This window comes from Equus caballus, unplaced genomic scaffold, assembly GCF_041296265.1.
Source record: "Equus caballus isolate H_3958 breed thoroughbred unplaced genomic scaffold, TB-T2T haplotype2-0000448, whole genome shotgun sequence".
Lineage (NCBI taxonomy): Eukaryota > Metazoa > Chordata > Mammalia > Perissodactyla > Equidae > Equus > Equus caballus.
In genome coordinates this window covers 1,342,464-1,358,808 of record NW_027221892.1, presented here as the reverse complement: position 1 = coordinate 1,358,808, position 16,345 = coordinate 1,342,464, and the positions used below count along the sequence as shown (strand labels likewise).

The 16,345-nt window shown below is 56.5% G+C and overlaps 1 protein-coding gene across 1 annotated transcript in view; it reads right to left on the bottom strand.

Annotated features, from left to right (window-relative positions):
• The window catches only part of LOC138922075 (large ribosomal subunit protein uL15m-like), a 414,353-nt gene that overhangs the window by 288,567 nt on the left and 109,441 nt on the right, over positions 1–16,345 (bottom strand).

Genomic DNA, 16,345 nt, shown 5'->3' with positions numbered 1-16,345 from the left:
GCAGAGGCTGTCCATGGCAGCTCCAGGGTCCCTCACGGCGGCTCCTCTCTGCGACTGCCAGGTCCTAACTTTGAGGCCAAATAGCTTGACTTCCTAGAGGGAGCTGGAGAGAGAAGTCACCTACCTGTGGCGCTGGGGGGGGTCGGTGGCACCAGTGGGTTCTGTGGGAGGAGCATGGAGGTCACAGCAGCTGAGGAGAAATGGTCTGGAGTGAGACCGGGGACTCCGAGGGGGGGGCATGGAGGCCACCGCGTGCATCTTTCCTATCCAGCCTGAGCCACTGATTGCGGGTCCTCTGGCTTCTTCTCCCGTGGGTGCCCTGGGATGAGGAGATCAGTCGCTCTCCCTAAGGGGCCTGCAGCACACGGTCATCAGAGCCCTGAGGACTCACCGCGGGGAGTGAGGGCTGAGGTCCGATGTGTAACCTGCTGTGAGAAAAGGAGACAGAATTGGCATGCAAGAGGGGCACGAATGTCCAAAATACAGCCCGAGGACCACCAGCCCCACCCACAACTGACACTTCCAGTCTACACGGTTCCACATTAGGATTTAGGAGCAACTATCTCTTATTCCTAAAAGGCTGACAAATCAAAGATCCAGTCCCTGTTTTCATGAGTTTGCAATTTATGTGTGAGATCAATGCGCTAACCTTGCTCGAACATGGGTTTGCAAATTGTGCTCTTCAGGTTCCAGAGGTATTTAGAGGTGCTGGCAGGGAGAGAGAGGAATAGCCAGACTCTTGAATGCCCATTGGCTTCAGAGGGATACTCTCTTTCATCTGACTGGAGAAAGGCTTCTGTGCCTCAGGCAAGGGGACGAATCACAGCCCCAGAGTGCAGAGCTGCAAAGGGAAGAGAAGGATTCACAAAGTGCAGGGCCTTGGGGTCCCTGAGCCCTGAGGGAGGTTGCTCAGCTGGAAGACTAGACACACAGGATGGCTCCTGAGGAACACTGGAGAGTGCACATCCTCCTGGGGCCCATCCTTAGCTTCAGTATGGGGTTACTAAATAGATGCTCCCCAATGACGTAGAGGCTGTCGCTGTCCAGGATGAAGGAGCCCAGCTGAGTGCCCCCACAGGTCTCATGTCTCAGCTTCCGTGACAGCCCCTCTTTTTCCAGCTTAAGGCCCACAGTGTCAGGATGGTGAGTGAGGACAGTATCATCTCCGCCGGCTGTTGCAGTTTTCTCAGGCCTGGAGCTGGAGGGACACAGGCATGGGGAGGTGGGGACTCCAGGCAGGGGCGCTGAAACGCCTCCCTGAGGGAGGGGACAGAGACAGCAGGAAGACTGACGGGCAGCTTGGAACAGCCTTGGTGCTGGGGGAGGGTTGTAAGTGAATAGGACAGCCAAGGTCCCTGAACACAGAGGACGTAGCACCTCCAAATGTTGGTGTCGGTGCTCAACTCTGAAAGGACGTTCATGATACGGCAACGCACACCCTAACAACAAAGCATGCGGCAGCGAGCGGAGGAGGACTCTGGGCACAGGACCAGGTGAAGCAAGGCAACATCAAGTTGCTTAAATTGCAGCTCTGCCACTCACTTTCTGCATGCCTCTGGGTAAGTCTCCCAACCCCTCTGGCTCCTTTTCTTCATCTGTCCAGTGAGGTGAGAGTTCAGACCTCACAGCACTTAGCACTAGTAACCGTTCGATGAAAAGCGGCCATTTTCCTTAGGTATTAATAGGGCCCGCATTCTTGGTGTCAATGGACCTGGCAGGGAGAGAGACTGAGCCTTTTGAAGGCAACACTTAGGGCAAGCAGCCGTCCTGGGATGGAGGCGGCGATTGGGCTGTGTGGGATCTCAGAGCCAGAAACATCTCAGGGCCAGTGGAAAGGGAAGACACGCTGCATCACGGCTGCAGGACAATGGCGAGGACCTTTGGAGCTGGGTCGTTTCATCCTCAGACAAACGGGTTCACGACTGGGAGGTTCACACGAGGGCTGAGGCCACCCAAGTGCTCCTGCGGGGGTTCCCACGTTGAAACAATAGATAATGCTTCTAAAAGATTGATCAACATGCTCTTGTCCTGAGAAGAGTGGGGAGAGGCTCAGTAGCTGTGCACTGTTTCCTCATGAGATGCCTCTGTCCTTCGTAGTCCTTTTGGGGTTGCTTAACACTTGTCGTTTCAGCAGGTGCCCTTGCCCTGGAGGGAAGAGATAGCAGGGCTGCTGAGCGTTGGGCTAGAGTTTCAGTCTAGGGGGCCGGCCCCGTGGCCAAGTGGCTGAGTTTATGTGGTTTGCTTTAGTGGCCCAGGGTTTCACCCGTTTGGATCCTGGGTGCGGACCTGGCACCACTCATCAGGCCACGCTGAGGCCGTGTCTCACATAGTGCAACTAGAAGGATCTGCAACTAGAATAGACAGCTATGTACTGGGAGGCACTGGGGAGAAGAAGAAGAGGAGGAAAGAAAACAACGTTTAGCAAAAGAATTTCAGTCTTGTCTCTCCTGTGTGTGAGGACCTCCACATTCCCAATCTTTGTTCCTCATAGCTGTCTCATTTCATCTTTTCTCTCGGTTTCTTTCTGTCGTTAACCACTTCAGACACTTGTCTGTTCTACTAATGTCCTAACCTCTATCAGGCCTTTATCCTGCCTCTTCCTGCAGAGCAGCTATGCCTGGCACCTCACTGCCGTTCAAATCTCAGCTCAACCATCAGCTGCTCTGAAAGACCTTGCCAGACCACCTTCTATGAAGTAGCACTTCTGAATACACACCTGGCCCTCAGGTTTTCTCTTCCCATATCACCCTGAGTATTTCTTTCATGGAATTTACTATCATTTGCTGTATTCAGTCTTTATGCATTTGTCACCTTGGCGCCAAGTACCTAGTTGACACTCGCTTTATGCTGCTTGCTGGAATGAATGCATGAATGTAGCAATGTCTGTACGTGTCCACATTTGTGGGTTCTATTTGAACAGACAGAAAATCTTTCTGGATCTTAGTCATGACTTTGACTCTAGCCCTGTCTCCTCATCTGGCCCCAGTGTGGATCTGAGAGCCCCTGAGTTTCCAGGAACCTGATATAGAGGCTTGATTGATGCCGTGGAACCTGTCGTACCCCAGCTCTGAAGATTCATTTTTAAAACTGAGTCCATGGGGGCTGGCCCGGTGGCGTAGCAGTTAAGTGTGCACACTCTGCTTCAGCGGTCTGTGGTTCCGGTGAACTGGCCCACTCAGCTCCCAGGCGTGGACCTATGTACCACTTCTCAAGCCACGCTTTGGCAGGCATCCCACGTATAAAATAGAGGAAGATCAGCACAGATGTTAGCTCAGGGCAAATCTTCCTCAGCACACAAGGAGGATTGGCAGTGCATGTTAGCTCAGGGTTGATCTTCCTCAAAAAAAAGAAGAAAAAAGTCAAGTCTATGAGTCTTTTTCATGCTTGTGTCCTGACCCAGGCTGGGCCTCCCCATCCCTTAATCCTGCCATGTGAGTCTGGAGTCATGGGATATAAACTGGAGTCCTGAAATTTGAATTCCGCCTTCAGGAATTCTTTGTTTCGTGAGTCAAGACCCTGCACATTTTCTACATGCTGTAGACATGATGCACACTCTCCACTTCCTCACCGCTCCGTCCTGACCAGCTCAACCATTTGTGTAACATGCCTAGTTCCAGCAGAATGTTAAATATGTGACATGTGCTACAGACCAAGTTATGTCTGCGCGCCCCCAGAAGGATTCCTGAGCAGTAGAGCACAGTGGTCACATGGTTTTTGGGGGGTCTGACAGGCCTGTGTTCCGATCCTAGTTCCCTGCTTCAAGACTGTGTGTCCCTGACCAGTTGCTAAACATCTCTGTGCCTCGGCCACCTCATCGGTCAATCGGAAGGGCTCAGTTTGCTTTTCTGCAGAACCAATTTAGCCCACATTCTGCTGGATAGTGATTTGTTCTGAATGCTGCTGGGAAGTTCTCCTGCCGGGGCTGGCTCAGCTGATCTCAGCTGAGGCTCACTGATGTGCCTGCGGTCGGCCGCTGGCTGGCGGACCTCGGGTCTCCCGCACATTCTCTCATCCCCCAGTGGGCACCTTGGGCTCATTGAGCTGCTCCGAGTTCCAGGAGCAGCAAGAAATGGCAAGCCCTAGTGTACACGTGCTTCCCAAGCCTCTGCTTCCGTCACATTCACTAACATCCATTAGCCAAGGCCTGTCATGTGGCCGAGCCCAGATTCAAGAGATGGGGAAGTAGACTCTGCTTCTCACTGGGGAGAGGAATTTGTGTGAGGATGAAAATGAAAAGTGCTTAGCAAAGGTCCCGACATGTAGACAACAAGCGGTAAAGGACTCGCACCCTTTCTTACACCCAACTGTGAGAAGGACCCCAGCACGTGGGAACCCCAGCATGAGCACTTGGGTGGCCTCAGCCCTCGTGTGAACCTCCCAGTCGTGAACCCGTTTGTCTGAGGATGAAACGACCCAGCTCCAAAGGTCCTCGCCATTGTCCTGCAGCCGTGATGCAGCGTGTCTTCCCTTTCCACTGGCCCTGAGATGTTTCTGGCTCTGAGATCCCACACAGCCCAATCGCCGCCTCCATCCCAGGACGGCTGCTTGCCCTAAGTGTTGCCTTCAAAAGGCTCAGTCTCTCTCCCTGCCAGGTCCATTGACACCAAGAATGCGGGCCCTATTAATACCTAAGGAAAATGGCCGCTTTTCATCGAACAGTTACTAGTGCTAAGTGCTGTGAGGTCTGAACTCTCACCTCACTGGACAGATGAAGAAAAGGAGCCAGAGGGGTTGGGAGACTTACCCAGAGGCATGCAGAAAGTGAGTGGCAGAGCTGCAATTTAAGCAACTTGATGTTGCCTTGCTTCACCTGGTCCTGTGCCCAGAGTCCTCCTCCGCTCGCTGCCGCATGCTTTGTTGTTAGGGTGTGCGTTGCCGTATCATGAACGTCCTTTCAGAGTTGAGCACCGACACCAACATTTGGAGGTGCTACGTCCTCTGTGTTCAGGGACCTTGGCTGTCCTATTCACTTACAACCCTCCCCCAGCACCAAGGCTGTTCCAAGCTGCCCGTCAGTCTTCCTGCTGTCTCTGTCCCCTCCCTCAGGGAGGCGTTTCAGCGCCCCTGCCTGGAGTCCCCACCTCCCCATGCCTGTGTCCCTCCAGCTCCAGGCCTGAGAAAACTGCAACAGCCGGCGGAGATGATACTGTCCTCACTCACCATCCTGACACTGTGGGCCTTAAGCTGGAAAAAGAGGGGCTGTCACGGAAGCTGAGACATGAGACCTGTGGGGGCACTCAGCTGGGCTCCTTCATCCTGGACAGCGACAGCCTCTACGTCGTTGGGGAGCATCTATTTAGTAACCCCATACTGAAGCTAAGGATGGGCCCCAGGAGGATGTGCACTCTCCAGTGTTCCTCAGGAGCCATCCTGTGTGTCTAGTCTTCCAGCTGAGCAACCTCCCTCAAGGCTCAGGGACCCCAAGGCCCTGCACTTTGTGAATCCTTCTCTTCCCTTTGCAGCTCTGCACTCTGGGGCTGTGATTCGTCCCCTTGCCTGAGGCACAGAAGCCTTTCTCCAGTCAGATGAAAGAGAGTATCCCTCTGAAGCCAATGGGCATTCAAGAGTCTGGCTATTCCTCTCTCTCCCTGCCAGCACCTCTAAATACCTCTGGAACCTGAAGAGCACAATTTGCAAACCCATGTTCGAGCAAGGTTAGCGCATTGATCTCACACATAAATTGCAAACTCATGAAAACAGGGACTGGATCTTTGATTTGTCAGCCTTTTAGGAATAAGAGATAGTTGCTCCTAAATCCTAATGTGGAACCGTGTAGACTGGAAGTGTCAGTTGTGGGTGGGGCTGGTGGTCCTCGGGCTGTATTTTGGACATTCGTGCCCCTCTTGCATGCCAATTCTGTCTCCTTTTCTCACAGCAGGTTACACATCGGACCTCAGCCCTCACTCCCCGCGGTGAGTCCTCAGGGCTCTGATGACCGTGTGCTGCAGGCCCCTTAGGGAGAGCGACTGATCTCCTCATCCCAGGGCACCCACGGGAGAAGAAGCCAGAGGACCCGCAATCAGTGGCTCAGGCTGGATAGGAAAGATGCACGCGGTGGCCTCCATGCCCCCCCTCGGAGTCCCCGGTCTCACTCCAGACCATTTCTCCTCAGCTGCTGTGACCTCCATGCTCCTCCCACAGAACCCACTGGTGCCACCGACCCCCCCCCCCAGCGCCACAGGTAGGTGACTTCTCTCTCCAGCTCCCTCTAGGAAGTCAAGCTATTTGGCCTCAAAGTTAGGACCTGGCAGTCGCAGAGAGGAGCCGCCGTGAGGGACCCTGGAGCTGCCATGGACAGCCTCTGCTCTCCTCCAGAGCAGGGCATGGCACCTCCTCGTCGGTCCAGTGTGTTGACCTGGAACAATTTACTTTCCCTCTCTGTGCCTCAGTTTCCTCACCTGCCCAGCACGAAGAATAACACTGCCTAAGGTTGTCGTGGAGGGTCCGTGAACGTGGACGTAAGAACACCTGGCGCAGGGACCACGGGGGATTTAGTGGACAAATATTGAGTGGGCGCGTGCTCTGTGCTGGGCAGAGGGCAGACGACGTTAGTGAGGTGTGTCCGTCCCTCACCAAGGTCACTGTGTATGGAGAGAGACTGGAAATGAACGTGCAATTACAATCGCAAAGAATTGTCACCGAGAACCGTGTTGTTTGCCACTTACTACGTGCCAGGCTGTGTCCTGTTGTGTCTTTCACTGTTAACTTTTCCCTTTGAATAAATATGAAAGCACATGAAGTTGCAACAAAAATAGTACAGAGTGCCTTGGACCCTTCCACCAGCTTCCGCCGGGGGTTAACATCTTGCGGGACTCTAGTACAGTGTCACGACCAGGACATGAATTGGCAGTGTTAAACCCACAGACCGCAGACTTCTGATGTTGCTAGTTTGACGTGAGCTCACTGGGGGGTGTGTGTGTGTGTGCGTGTGCGTGTATGCGCGCGCGCGCGGTTCAATGCCATTTTATGACACATGCAGATTTGCGCCACCACCACTGCAATCCACACACAGAACTGTCCCATCCCCACAAGCCCTCCCTCGTGCTGCTCTTTCGTAGTCACATCTGCCCGGCCAGCCCCTGGCCTTCACTCATCTGTTCTCCATCTTTATAATGCTGTTGTTTTGAGAAGGTCGTATCAACAGAATCAGAAAACGTGTGACCTGTGGGGCGCGGCTCTCAGCATAATGCCTCTGCCATGTGCTACCTCCTCTGAGAAAGTCTTGTGACCTTCATAATTTCCCTACCAGGATGATTCTCCCCATTTTACGGTTGAAGAAATGGAGGTTCAGTCATGTTGAGTGACATGCCCAGGGTCACATGGCTGGGGAAGGAAAACAGGGGATCTGACCCCAAACATGACTCACGGATGAGGCCACAACCACGGTACCCGAGCTCTGCACTGCGGCGTCTTTCTGGGAGTAGCGGGTGGGGTTGGGGAGGGGTAGAGACGTTGAGAAGTGACTTCCTTGAAGGACTGACATTTGCTTCCCATTAAGAAAAAGGTCTCTTCCACGTTGGATGGGACTGAATGCAGTTGTTTCCTTTCTTATCCCCCAATCGGTGAAATTGCTCCAATCCTGTTACTTTGAACTTGTAAACTAGCATCAATCAGGACCACTCCAGAGCCTCACCAGGGTCCAAGATCTCAGACCCTGGACACCTACCTGGCCCATATGCTGACTTGAGGGCCCCAGAACCTGCATCTTGACCCCCCGCTGCATTTTTAAGTGCCTTTTGATTGTGGCAAAGTATGCATAACCTAGACTTGGCCATTTGAACCATTTTTCCGTGGACAATTCAGTGGCATCAAATGCATTCACAATACTGCGCAACCATCACCGTGTTCATTTCCAAGACTTCTTTTCATCATCTCAAACAGAAACTCTGTCCCCATTAAACACTGCCTCCCCATGACCCTCAGCTCCAGCCCCTGTGAACTTCTATTCTTCCTTCCATCTCGATGAATTTGCCTGTGCTCGGCACGTCATGTAAGGGGAACCGTATCATAGGTGTCTTTCTGGGTTGCGTTTATTTCACTGAGCGTAAGGTTTGCAAGGTTCATCCACGTTGTACCATGTGTCAGAAGTTCATTTGTTTTTAGGGCTGAATCTTCTTCCTGGGAACTATTGCACAGAAACACCCAAATTACTTCTACCAATTTCCCCCGGCCCTGAAAATTAACACGGAGAACCTTTCAACACATTTCTTCTCCAGACTGGGGGGGCTCTGAGGAAAGGCCATTGTTACTGGAATAAGCAAGGGCAGGCTGGGAGTGGGGTCTCAGGGAAAGACGCCCTCAGGAGGTACCAGGGAATCCCCAAATGGATGGGAGGGTCTCAGCAGTAACTGAATTCAGGATGTGGTGGAGTCTCAGACCGGGTGCTAGTTCTCTGGCCGTGGGGTGAGGGGCTGGTGCTGCATGACAGGGAGAGAGGACGGCTCACCGTGTTCCTGGGACACCAGCCCCACGGGAGAGAGGGAAGGCTAGTGCGCCTTCCCGACGGACTGGTGGTGGGAAAAACTCAGCCTGGAGGAGACAGCCGTGTGCCCGGGGTAACCAGAAGGAATTACGTCTCCTTCAGCCAAAGCAGACAGCCCCTCGTCCTGGGCTCACTTTATCCAAATGGGAGCAAGAAGGAGGAAACAATTGAAGACGCTTCCAGATGTGAGATGTGTGGTGGCAGAGACTGTGCCTGGGAGATTCTGAAAGGCCTCACTGAAGTGACCTAGGCTGTGACCAGAAGGACAAGACTGAGCCACGCCTGCGTAGGTCCGGGAACAGGGAGTCGGGGGAAAGGCGCTGTTGGTGCTGAGACTCTGGGGCAGAAGTGAGCGTGAGCAGAGGAGGTCAGAAAGCTGCCCAGGCGGCTGGAGGGAGCCTGAGAAGCAACAGGAGCTGCGGCAGGGGCGGCGGTTAATGGGGCCAGACCGGGGAACCCGGTAGTCTGCGTTCATTTGGGTTTCTCTCTCACAACACTGCTCCCAAAAGTTGCACCTCTGAAGTACGAATATTGAACTTCTCCCGGTTTCCGTGGTCTAGGCATTGGGCACGGCTTAGCTGGGAGCCTCTGCCTCCAGGTCTCCGTGAAGCAGGACCTTCAGTCTCAACTGAGGCTAGACTAGGGGAGGATTTGCTCCCAAGTCACTCACACGGGTGGTGTCAGGAGTCATTGGGACTGAGAGTCTGAGTCTCCATGTGACTGTTGGCTGGGCGCTCCCTCAGATCTCGCCTCCCTTGGCCTCTACATAGGGCAACTGAAATCATCGCCACTTGCTATCTCATTTCCAGAAATGTGACAGAGAGAGAGCGCAAGAGATGGAAACAGAGGGGGAGATAAAGGGAGGGAACTCAGGAAAGCAAGCAAGAGGGAAGTGACAGAGTTTTTGTAATTAAAACTTGGATGTGACATTCCATCAGCTGGGCTGTATTCTATTGCTCAGAAACCAGTTACTCAGGATGTAGTGGTTCCACAAGGATGTGCACAGCAGGAGGGAGGGAGCGCTGGGAGCCTTGGTGGAGGCTGCCCACCACATAGGCCGACAATGAGGCGCTTGGGTCTGGTTCTAAGGCCAACAGGAGACTGGGAAAGGTTGAATGCTAGTGAATGACAATATCTGAATTTCCTCGAACTTCCAACCCTTGAAGGTGCAGAGACCTGACAAGGAGCCCCCAAGGGGCAGGGACTTTTCCCAAATCACACGGCTGGAATCCAGGCCTGTTTGGAGAGGTATTCCCGACTGCATCCACCCCTTCTTGTAATTCTTCCACCTCTAAGTTCGGGGACCAGACCCAGGCGGCACCACCTCCCAGATATGGGAGGCGTTATCACATGTCCACCCGAAGACGTCCCTGGGAATGTGTTTCTAGCGCCATCCCATCGTGCAGGTTGGGAGACTGGGGAGGCCCTGAGAGGCACAGTGGCTTTTCCAGGACACAGAACTGCTAGGAAAAAGGAGATCCGAACTGGGCGCTCTCTCTTCAAAGCTGGGGCGCTGGTTCCGATCCCAAGGAGCTGTGGGGAGGGCTGTGATGGAACTTTCTGTACAGCTCGGGAGATGACACGGGCAAGGAGGGTGAGCGGTCAACAGCCCCGAGGGGGCTTTGGGTGGGTCTGATGGAGGGAAGGGCCCCCCATCCTGGAACCTTGGAGACATGACCTCACTTCCTTGGCGACCGACCCCAACAGAGCTTAGAACTCTGGTCACCAGGCAGCCATTTTGTACACATAGCCCATTTGACCAGAGACACTCGACACAGGAGGATGTGTTCGTGTATCCCCTCTTTGCGAGGCTCTGGCGCACAGAGAGCCAACAATGACAGTCTTCTCCAGCGCTGTCGACACTGGCTGAGACCGCACCTCCAAGACCTCAGGCCATTCGGAAGAAGGAACCCTCAGGTAACACAAGGCAGCCCAGGGCGGGCCACTCCGGGTCAGGCCACAAGTGTGATCCCACCCTCCCATGCGGGCAGCCCCACACCCCTTGACCCTTATTGTGTGTGTGTGTTGGCGGGCATGGAGTGACGGAAGGCAGGGATGAGCGTGGAGCTACCCTGGACGGGAGCAGACGGTTAGGGCTTGGAAGCCTGGCGGTATGTCGTGTTCATATCCCGGGTGGTGGCTGGCAGGATGGAAGGTGAGTGCTGGGAGCCAAGCCGCCCTACCCGTAGGTGAATCCCAAGCCCGTGAGGTGTCATCTCATTCGCTCCCTGTCTGGAGGTCTATGCGGATGCCCCTCTGTCTGTGCTCGGTGTGCGGGAGAGTTTTCCCCCTGTGGGCAAGTGCAGGCAGGCCCCTGCTACCTGCCGCCGCGGCCACCGGACGCTGTCTTTGCAGAGCTCCACCCAGGAGATGGTCCAGGAGCTGGCGCATGGGTCCTACGGCTCCATCTCCCTGGACAGGGGGCAAGTGCAGCAGACCACCGACCTTGCCCGGGGCTGGACTGAGGGGAGAGTGAGTGACACCCGGGGCCCTGAGATCACCGGGGTGTGTCCACAATCCAGAGTCAAATCTGGAGCCCTCCCCTGGACCCGCCCAGGGCTTTCCCACTGGAGTGTCCCAAGGGCCCAGTCCCAAAGGAATCTGGACTTCCACGCCTCCTCACCAGCTACCTAGGAGGGTGGGAAGTCGCTCTTTCCTAACCCTAGGCGGAGTAGACAAAACACTGATGTTTGCGCTTCACACTCGGCCAGGGGCATCTTTGAAATCTGCCATTTTCTGAATCTGAAACCTCTGTAACGAGGGTCTCAAACCTCCCTTTCGTGTAAAAGAAAGAAAAACCAGCGTCCTTTCTTGTAGTCAGCCAGATCCTCACAGCGTCTGTCTGCCCGTGCACTGTCTCCCGACTGGGGAGGGCTGAGGTTCCCACCAGACATTTCCCTTCATGTCAGGAGCACATGAAGCCTCAGGTGGGGGAGCGGGGGAGTCCTGCAGCCCTGGCTTAGGGCGGTTCTCAGTTCCGACCCACAGGACCCTGAGCAGCCACTTGGCAGCCCGAAGCTTCCGTCCTCTCATCTCTAGAATGGGGATGTTTGTGTTGGATTCGCTGGTCAGTGCTCTTAATGCACGCTTTGGTGCGGGGCGGTCTGTCCTTGCCAAGCCAGCCAAGTGTCCTGAGGAACTCATCGTATAATCCTCCCCCCGCCCAAACTCAAATTGGACTTTTCAAGCCTGGAAACCGGTTGGCTGTGGGCAATCCTGTCCCTCCTCTGCACACATCCCTGAGGGGCTCACAGTTCCTGGGGGACCTCCAGACCTTGACTTCCTGGAGGTTCACGCTGGTGCTGGTGACTCTGTGTCCTTCCTCATCTCACCCAGCGCGGAGAGTCACTCGGGCAGCGGAATGAGGCCTGCAGGATGCGGGCCCTCCAGGCAGGCCTGCTGGAGAGGCTGCCGCCGTCCATAGGACCAGCCTTGGCGCCTCGAAACATGGCCAACGTCACCACCATCGTGTTTGACTGCGCGGCTGTCCTCACCTCCCACGGGGTCCTGGACCACCTACTTGCTACGTGAGTGCCCAGCCCCTCCTCAGCACAGTGGTGACTCTGCCCACTGCCAGCTGTGTGTCTTGGAAACGGCCCTCCATCTCTCTGAGCTTCGATTGCTCCTCTGCAAAGTGGAGTGGGAGAGGATAAACTTCATCGGGTTCTGGTGGGCACGAATGGGATGAGCCACGGCAGGTGCTTCCCTGGGGCCTGGCTCTACAGAAGGGGCTGAGAGACGTGCCGTGGTTGTTCCTGGTTATTCTTTCCCTCTCCCCGATGAAGAGCAGTCTGCTCCCCCATCGCTGGGATGGGGCCTTTCTGAGTTTGCAAAGGCACACGGAAAGCACTCTGGCAGGGAGTGTGGGATTCCATGCAGCTGGTCGTGGGGCGGGTCCTTGGAGTAGCCAAGGAGGGGTCTCCGGGGCCGCAGAGGGGCCCCAGGCCCACTCAGCTACCGGGGATGCTTCTGGTTGGAGTTCATTCGAGAACACTGTATATTAAGCACCTGTGACATGCGGGAGCTTTAGAGACACTTGGCACAACGCAGTGAATGAAGCAGACACAGCCCCTGGACCCCCGCAGCAGCCTGAGACTCAGATAGTCACACACCATATCATCCACAGATCCTGTCCCCCGCCTGTCCCAGGGGATGCCCTCCTATGCTCCTTTACGACTGGAGGCCTCTTCCCACGTTCTCATGCATGATGGACCCCAGCGCCAACTAAAGACCTGAGTGTTCTTTGAGTGCCAGACGAGGGCCTCCTGTCTCCACAGAACAGGGCTGGGGGAGAACAAGAGGACAGAGGACTGTGGCTGGGGCGGGCCCGGCACAACTCTGATCTCACTCATCTTTTGATTCCTCTGGGAGGGCTGAGGTCTGATGGCTTCTACTGCAAGGGGATAGGAGTGAAAGAGAGCTGTGGGTGGGGTCCCAGAGCCCCTGGGAACCAGAGGGGAGGCTGGCTTGAGCTGTTCCCTGGCGACCCATCCCCACCACAGTCCCGTCTCCCTCCGCTTCCCCTTCTCCATATCCACCCCTTCTGACCACCACCAGCAGGCCCAGAAGAGAAGGGGTGTTAGCGAGCCGCTCACACATCGGCCTCAGTCCTCAGTCCACTTGCACAAGGGCGTGGAGGGCTGGGCTGGACTGTGTCCAGCCTCTTTGCGAGAAGAGTGGCAGTGGGAAGAAGAGACTCACACAAACCCCGTGTTCCACCTGCTGGATGAGCAGGCCTGCCACTGCCAGGATGGCCACACAGGAGTCAGCGCCGGGGTGGGACTCCCCCCTGGTGGAAAGGGGCAGGCACAGGGCCCAGACCCAAAGCAGGGTGCCTTGGGAGGACAGTGTGGAAGCGACGGCCAGGCCTCTGGCTCTGTGGCCCAACTGCTTCCGCCCAGTACCGCGTCTTCTATGGTGGGAACCTGGCTGGACCCAATGCAGGATTTCTGGGAGCCCACGCCCTTTCCCTCTTTCAGGATGCGGCTGGCCTCTCTGCGTGTCATCTGGCCTGGGTCGCACCTGGGAGGCCCTGCCTACCTTCCCCAGGTCCAGCTGCAACATCTGGGGCCCAGGAGGGCAGAGCTGGAAGGTGAGGGCACAGCAGTCTGGGAAGACTGTCTGCGGTGGGGTTCACGGGCTGGGGTTCCCTTCAAGACAGCGGAGTCTCTCCTGTCTTGTAAAGTCGGGTACGTAGGTGAAACTTTCTCTTTCTCCCGCTGCAGCGCCAGTTCCAGAGCTCCTGCCGGCTCTAGAGCCAGAGCAAGGGCCAGCTCCGGGGCCAGAGGCAGCTCCAGCTGTAGTTCCACCGTCCGCGCCGGAGCTGGAGGCGGCCTCACCACCAGCAGCCTCACCTCCAGCAGCCTCACCTCCATCGGCCTCTCCAGGGCCGGAGCGAGCGCCATCAGCTTCAGCCCCAGTGCCAGCTTCTGAGCTGGAGCAAGATGCGCCATTGACTTTTGGACGATCTCTGCCTCCAGCTGCCGAAGTCACCGCAGAAGCGAGCGCCGAGCTGAGAGAGGAGAGGCCTAAGCTGCTGGACTTCCCTCCGAAGCTGGTGGCCGAGCAGCTGACCCGGATGGATGCGGTGAGCAGCGGGGCTCTTGGGCTAGGTGGGGCCCGCCTTGGTGGGCCATCAGCTGCCCCAGACCTCCTGTTCCCTCAGCCGCAATCCAACGATGTGGGTGCAAGTCACAGCTCCCCCACTCACCCACCGGGTGACCTGGGCCACCTTCTGGCCCCCAAGTCCTTGCTGTCCCCACATGGACAGTAGAGAGCACACCAAGGGCGGGCACCTGCTGGGCAGAGTGGCTGTGCGGATGGATGAGGTCGAACAGAGAGGAAGCGGGGCAGAGAATAGCCCTCTGGTGGGGGAGGGAAGCTCACTGGAGTGCTGCCAAGTCCTGGGTCACTCACCCATCGGCCCAGGAGGCCTCAACAGCCTCCGTACTTATTAGACACCTAGTGCGTCCTTACCTACATGGAAGACAGGCAAACAAAGCCCATGGTTGTTGCTGCCTCGGGGGAACGTGCAGCTGAAAGGGGAGTGGGACCAGGGGGTGATGAGAACGGGTGGAAGATGCCCCTTGAGATGGGCAGGTGTGAGCCGTGTTCTGGTGCTTGGGGGAAGCAAGACTGGGCTGCGAGCCAATGGGACTTCTCTTCCCCGCCCCTATTGGGTCCTCGGTCATCCTGCGCTGGGCGGCCTCAGCGGACACAGACAAAACCCAGAGACTCCCAGAAGCTTCAGGCCACCTCCTCAGGTTCCTGAGCTGCAGCTGACCAGTGCCTCCTGCCTGGGGCTGCGGGGGCCTGCAGACTCTGAGCTCGGGTGTGGCAGGGTCAGGTGACAGTCCCCATCCTCCCCAGGAGCTGTTCAAGAAGGTGGAGCCCCGCCACTGCCTGGGTTTTGTGTGGTGCCAGCGGCCCAATGGGAGCAAGGAGTACCTGGCTCCCACGGTTCGGGCCACTATCAACCAGTTTCTTCACGTGTCCGGCTGCGTCATCACGACGTGCCTTGGGGACCTCAGCATGACGGCCCAGGACAGGGCCAGAGTCGTCGAGCTGTGGATTCAGGTGGCCAAGGTCAGTAGTGGCAGGGCCCAGGGAGCCCCTCCCTGGAGTCAGGGGGACTGCCCCTTCTCCTCTCGCAGCTTTCAGCCTTGAAGTCGGTGGTCTGGGCCTCGGCAAAGTCCTAGGCCCCTTGCTGCCAAGGGCCTGCTGACCTTGAGTGCTGGTCCCAGTGGTGGGAAGCTCCCTTCCCGCCCTGGGTTGAGCTAAAATCTTCCTGCCCGCGAGCGTTACTCATCAGCTCCCAGGTGTGCCCTCCCTCGCTTCCCTGGGCATCTGCCTCATCCAGGACAGCAGAAGCCCACGAGGGGACACAAGCCAGAGGAAGCAGGGCTCCAGCCCGCCGTCGCAGCTCATTCCCTTCCCTTCCTCAGGAGTGCCGAGTCCTTGGAAATTATGCGTCCCTGCGTGCCATCGTGTCTGCTCTGCAGAGCCCCTCCATCAGCCGTCTGCAAAAGACATGGGGACGAGTTGCCAGGTGGGTAGGCCGTGCTCCATCCAAGCACCACCAGGGCGGACCAGACATCCCCCGTGCGACTGCCATGGACCCCTCATTCAGCTAGGACCATCTGGGAGGCAGCGGACCCTAGGGATGGGGACTGGCCTCCTTGCTCGGGTCTCTGAGACTCTCTGAGACCCTAGGCAGTGGCTCCCCCCTTGTCACATCCTGGATTGAGCCACACTGGAGATTTCCAAGGGTGTACTTCGCAGCAACGGAGCCCTCATCGGCAACCAACGCTGTTAGAAACAATGTGCTCAGTCGGAGTGGGAATGGAGGCCCCAGGTGACCGCAGGAGAGCCTCCACCCGAGTCCCACGGTGACCTCAGAGCTCCGAAGAACCCGGGGAAAACCCTCGTCCAGGCCCCAGGCCCTTTGAACCTTCCGGGTTCTCAGCCAAAGGCATTTCGCCTTCAACCGCCCCGGGTTTTCTTTCCTCCTTTCCTCTCCCCTCAGGAAGAGCTCTCGAAAGTTGAAGAGGTTCATCAAAGACCAGTGGGTGAGCAGGAGGCAGCTGGTGAAGGTAAGACGGAGGCTGCACATCTGGAAGGAGGGGGAGCGAGAGGGGAGGGGACCCGGCAGGATGAGCTTTGGTTCTCCTGTCACGTGAAGTTGGTCAGGAAAAGATGGACAGGAAGAGGGATGTGCTAGCTCCATGGGCAGGTGGGGGCAGTTTGGGACAGGAGGCCAGGGGCATGGGATAGAATGGTGCGGGCTGGACTGTTCCAGGAGGCTGAGGACCTGGCAGAAGGTGCCGGTGTCTGGCTTCCATGCTGCTCCATCAGCTGCCCTGC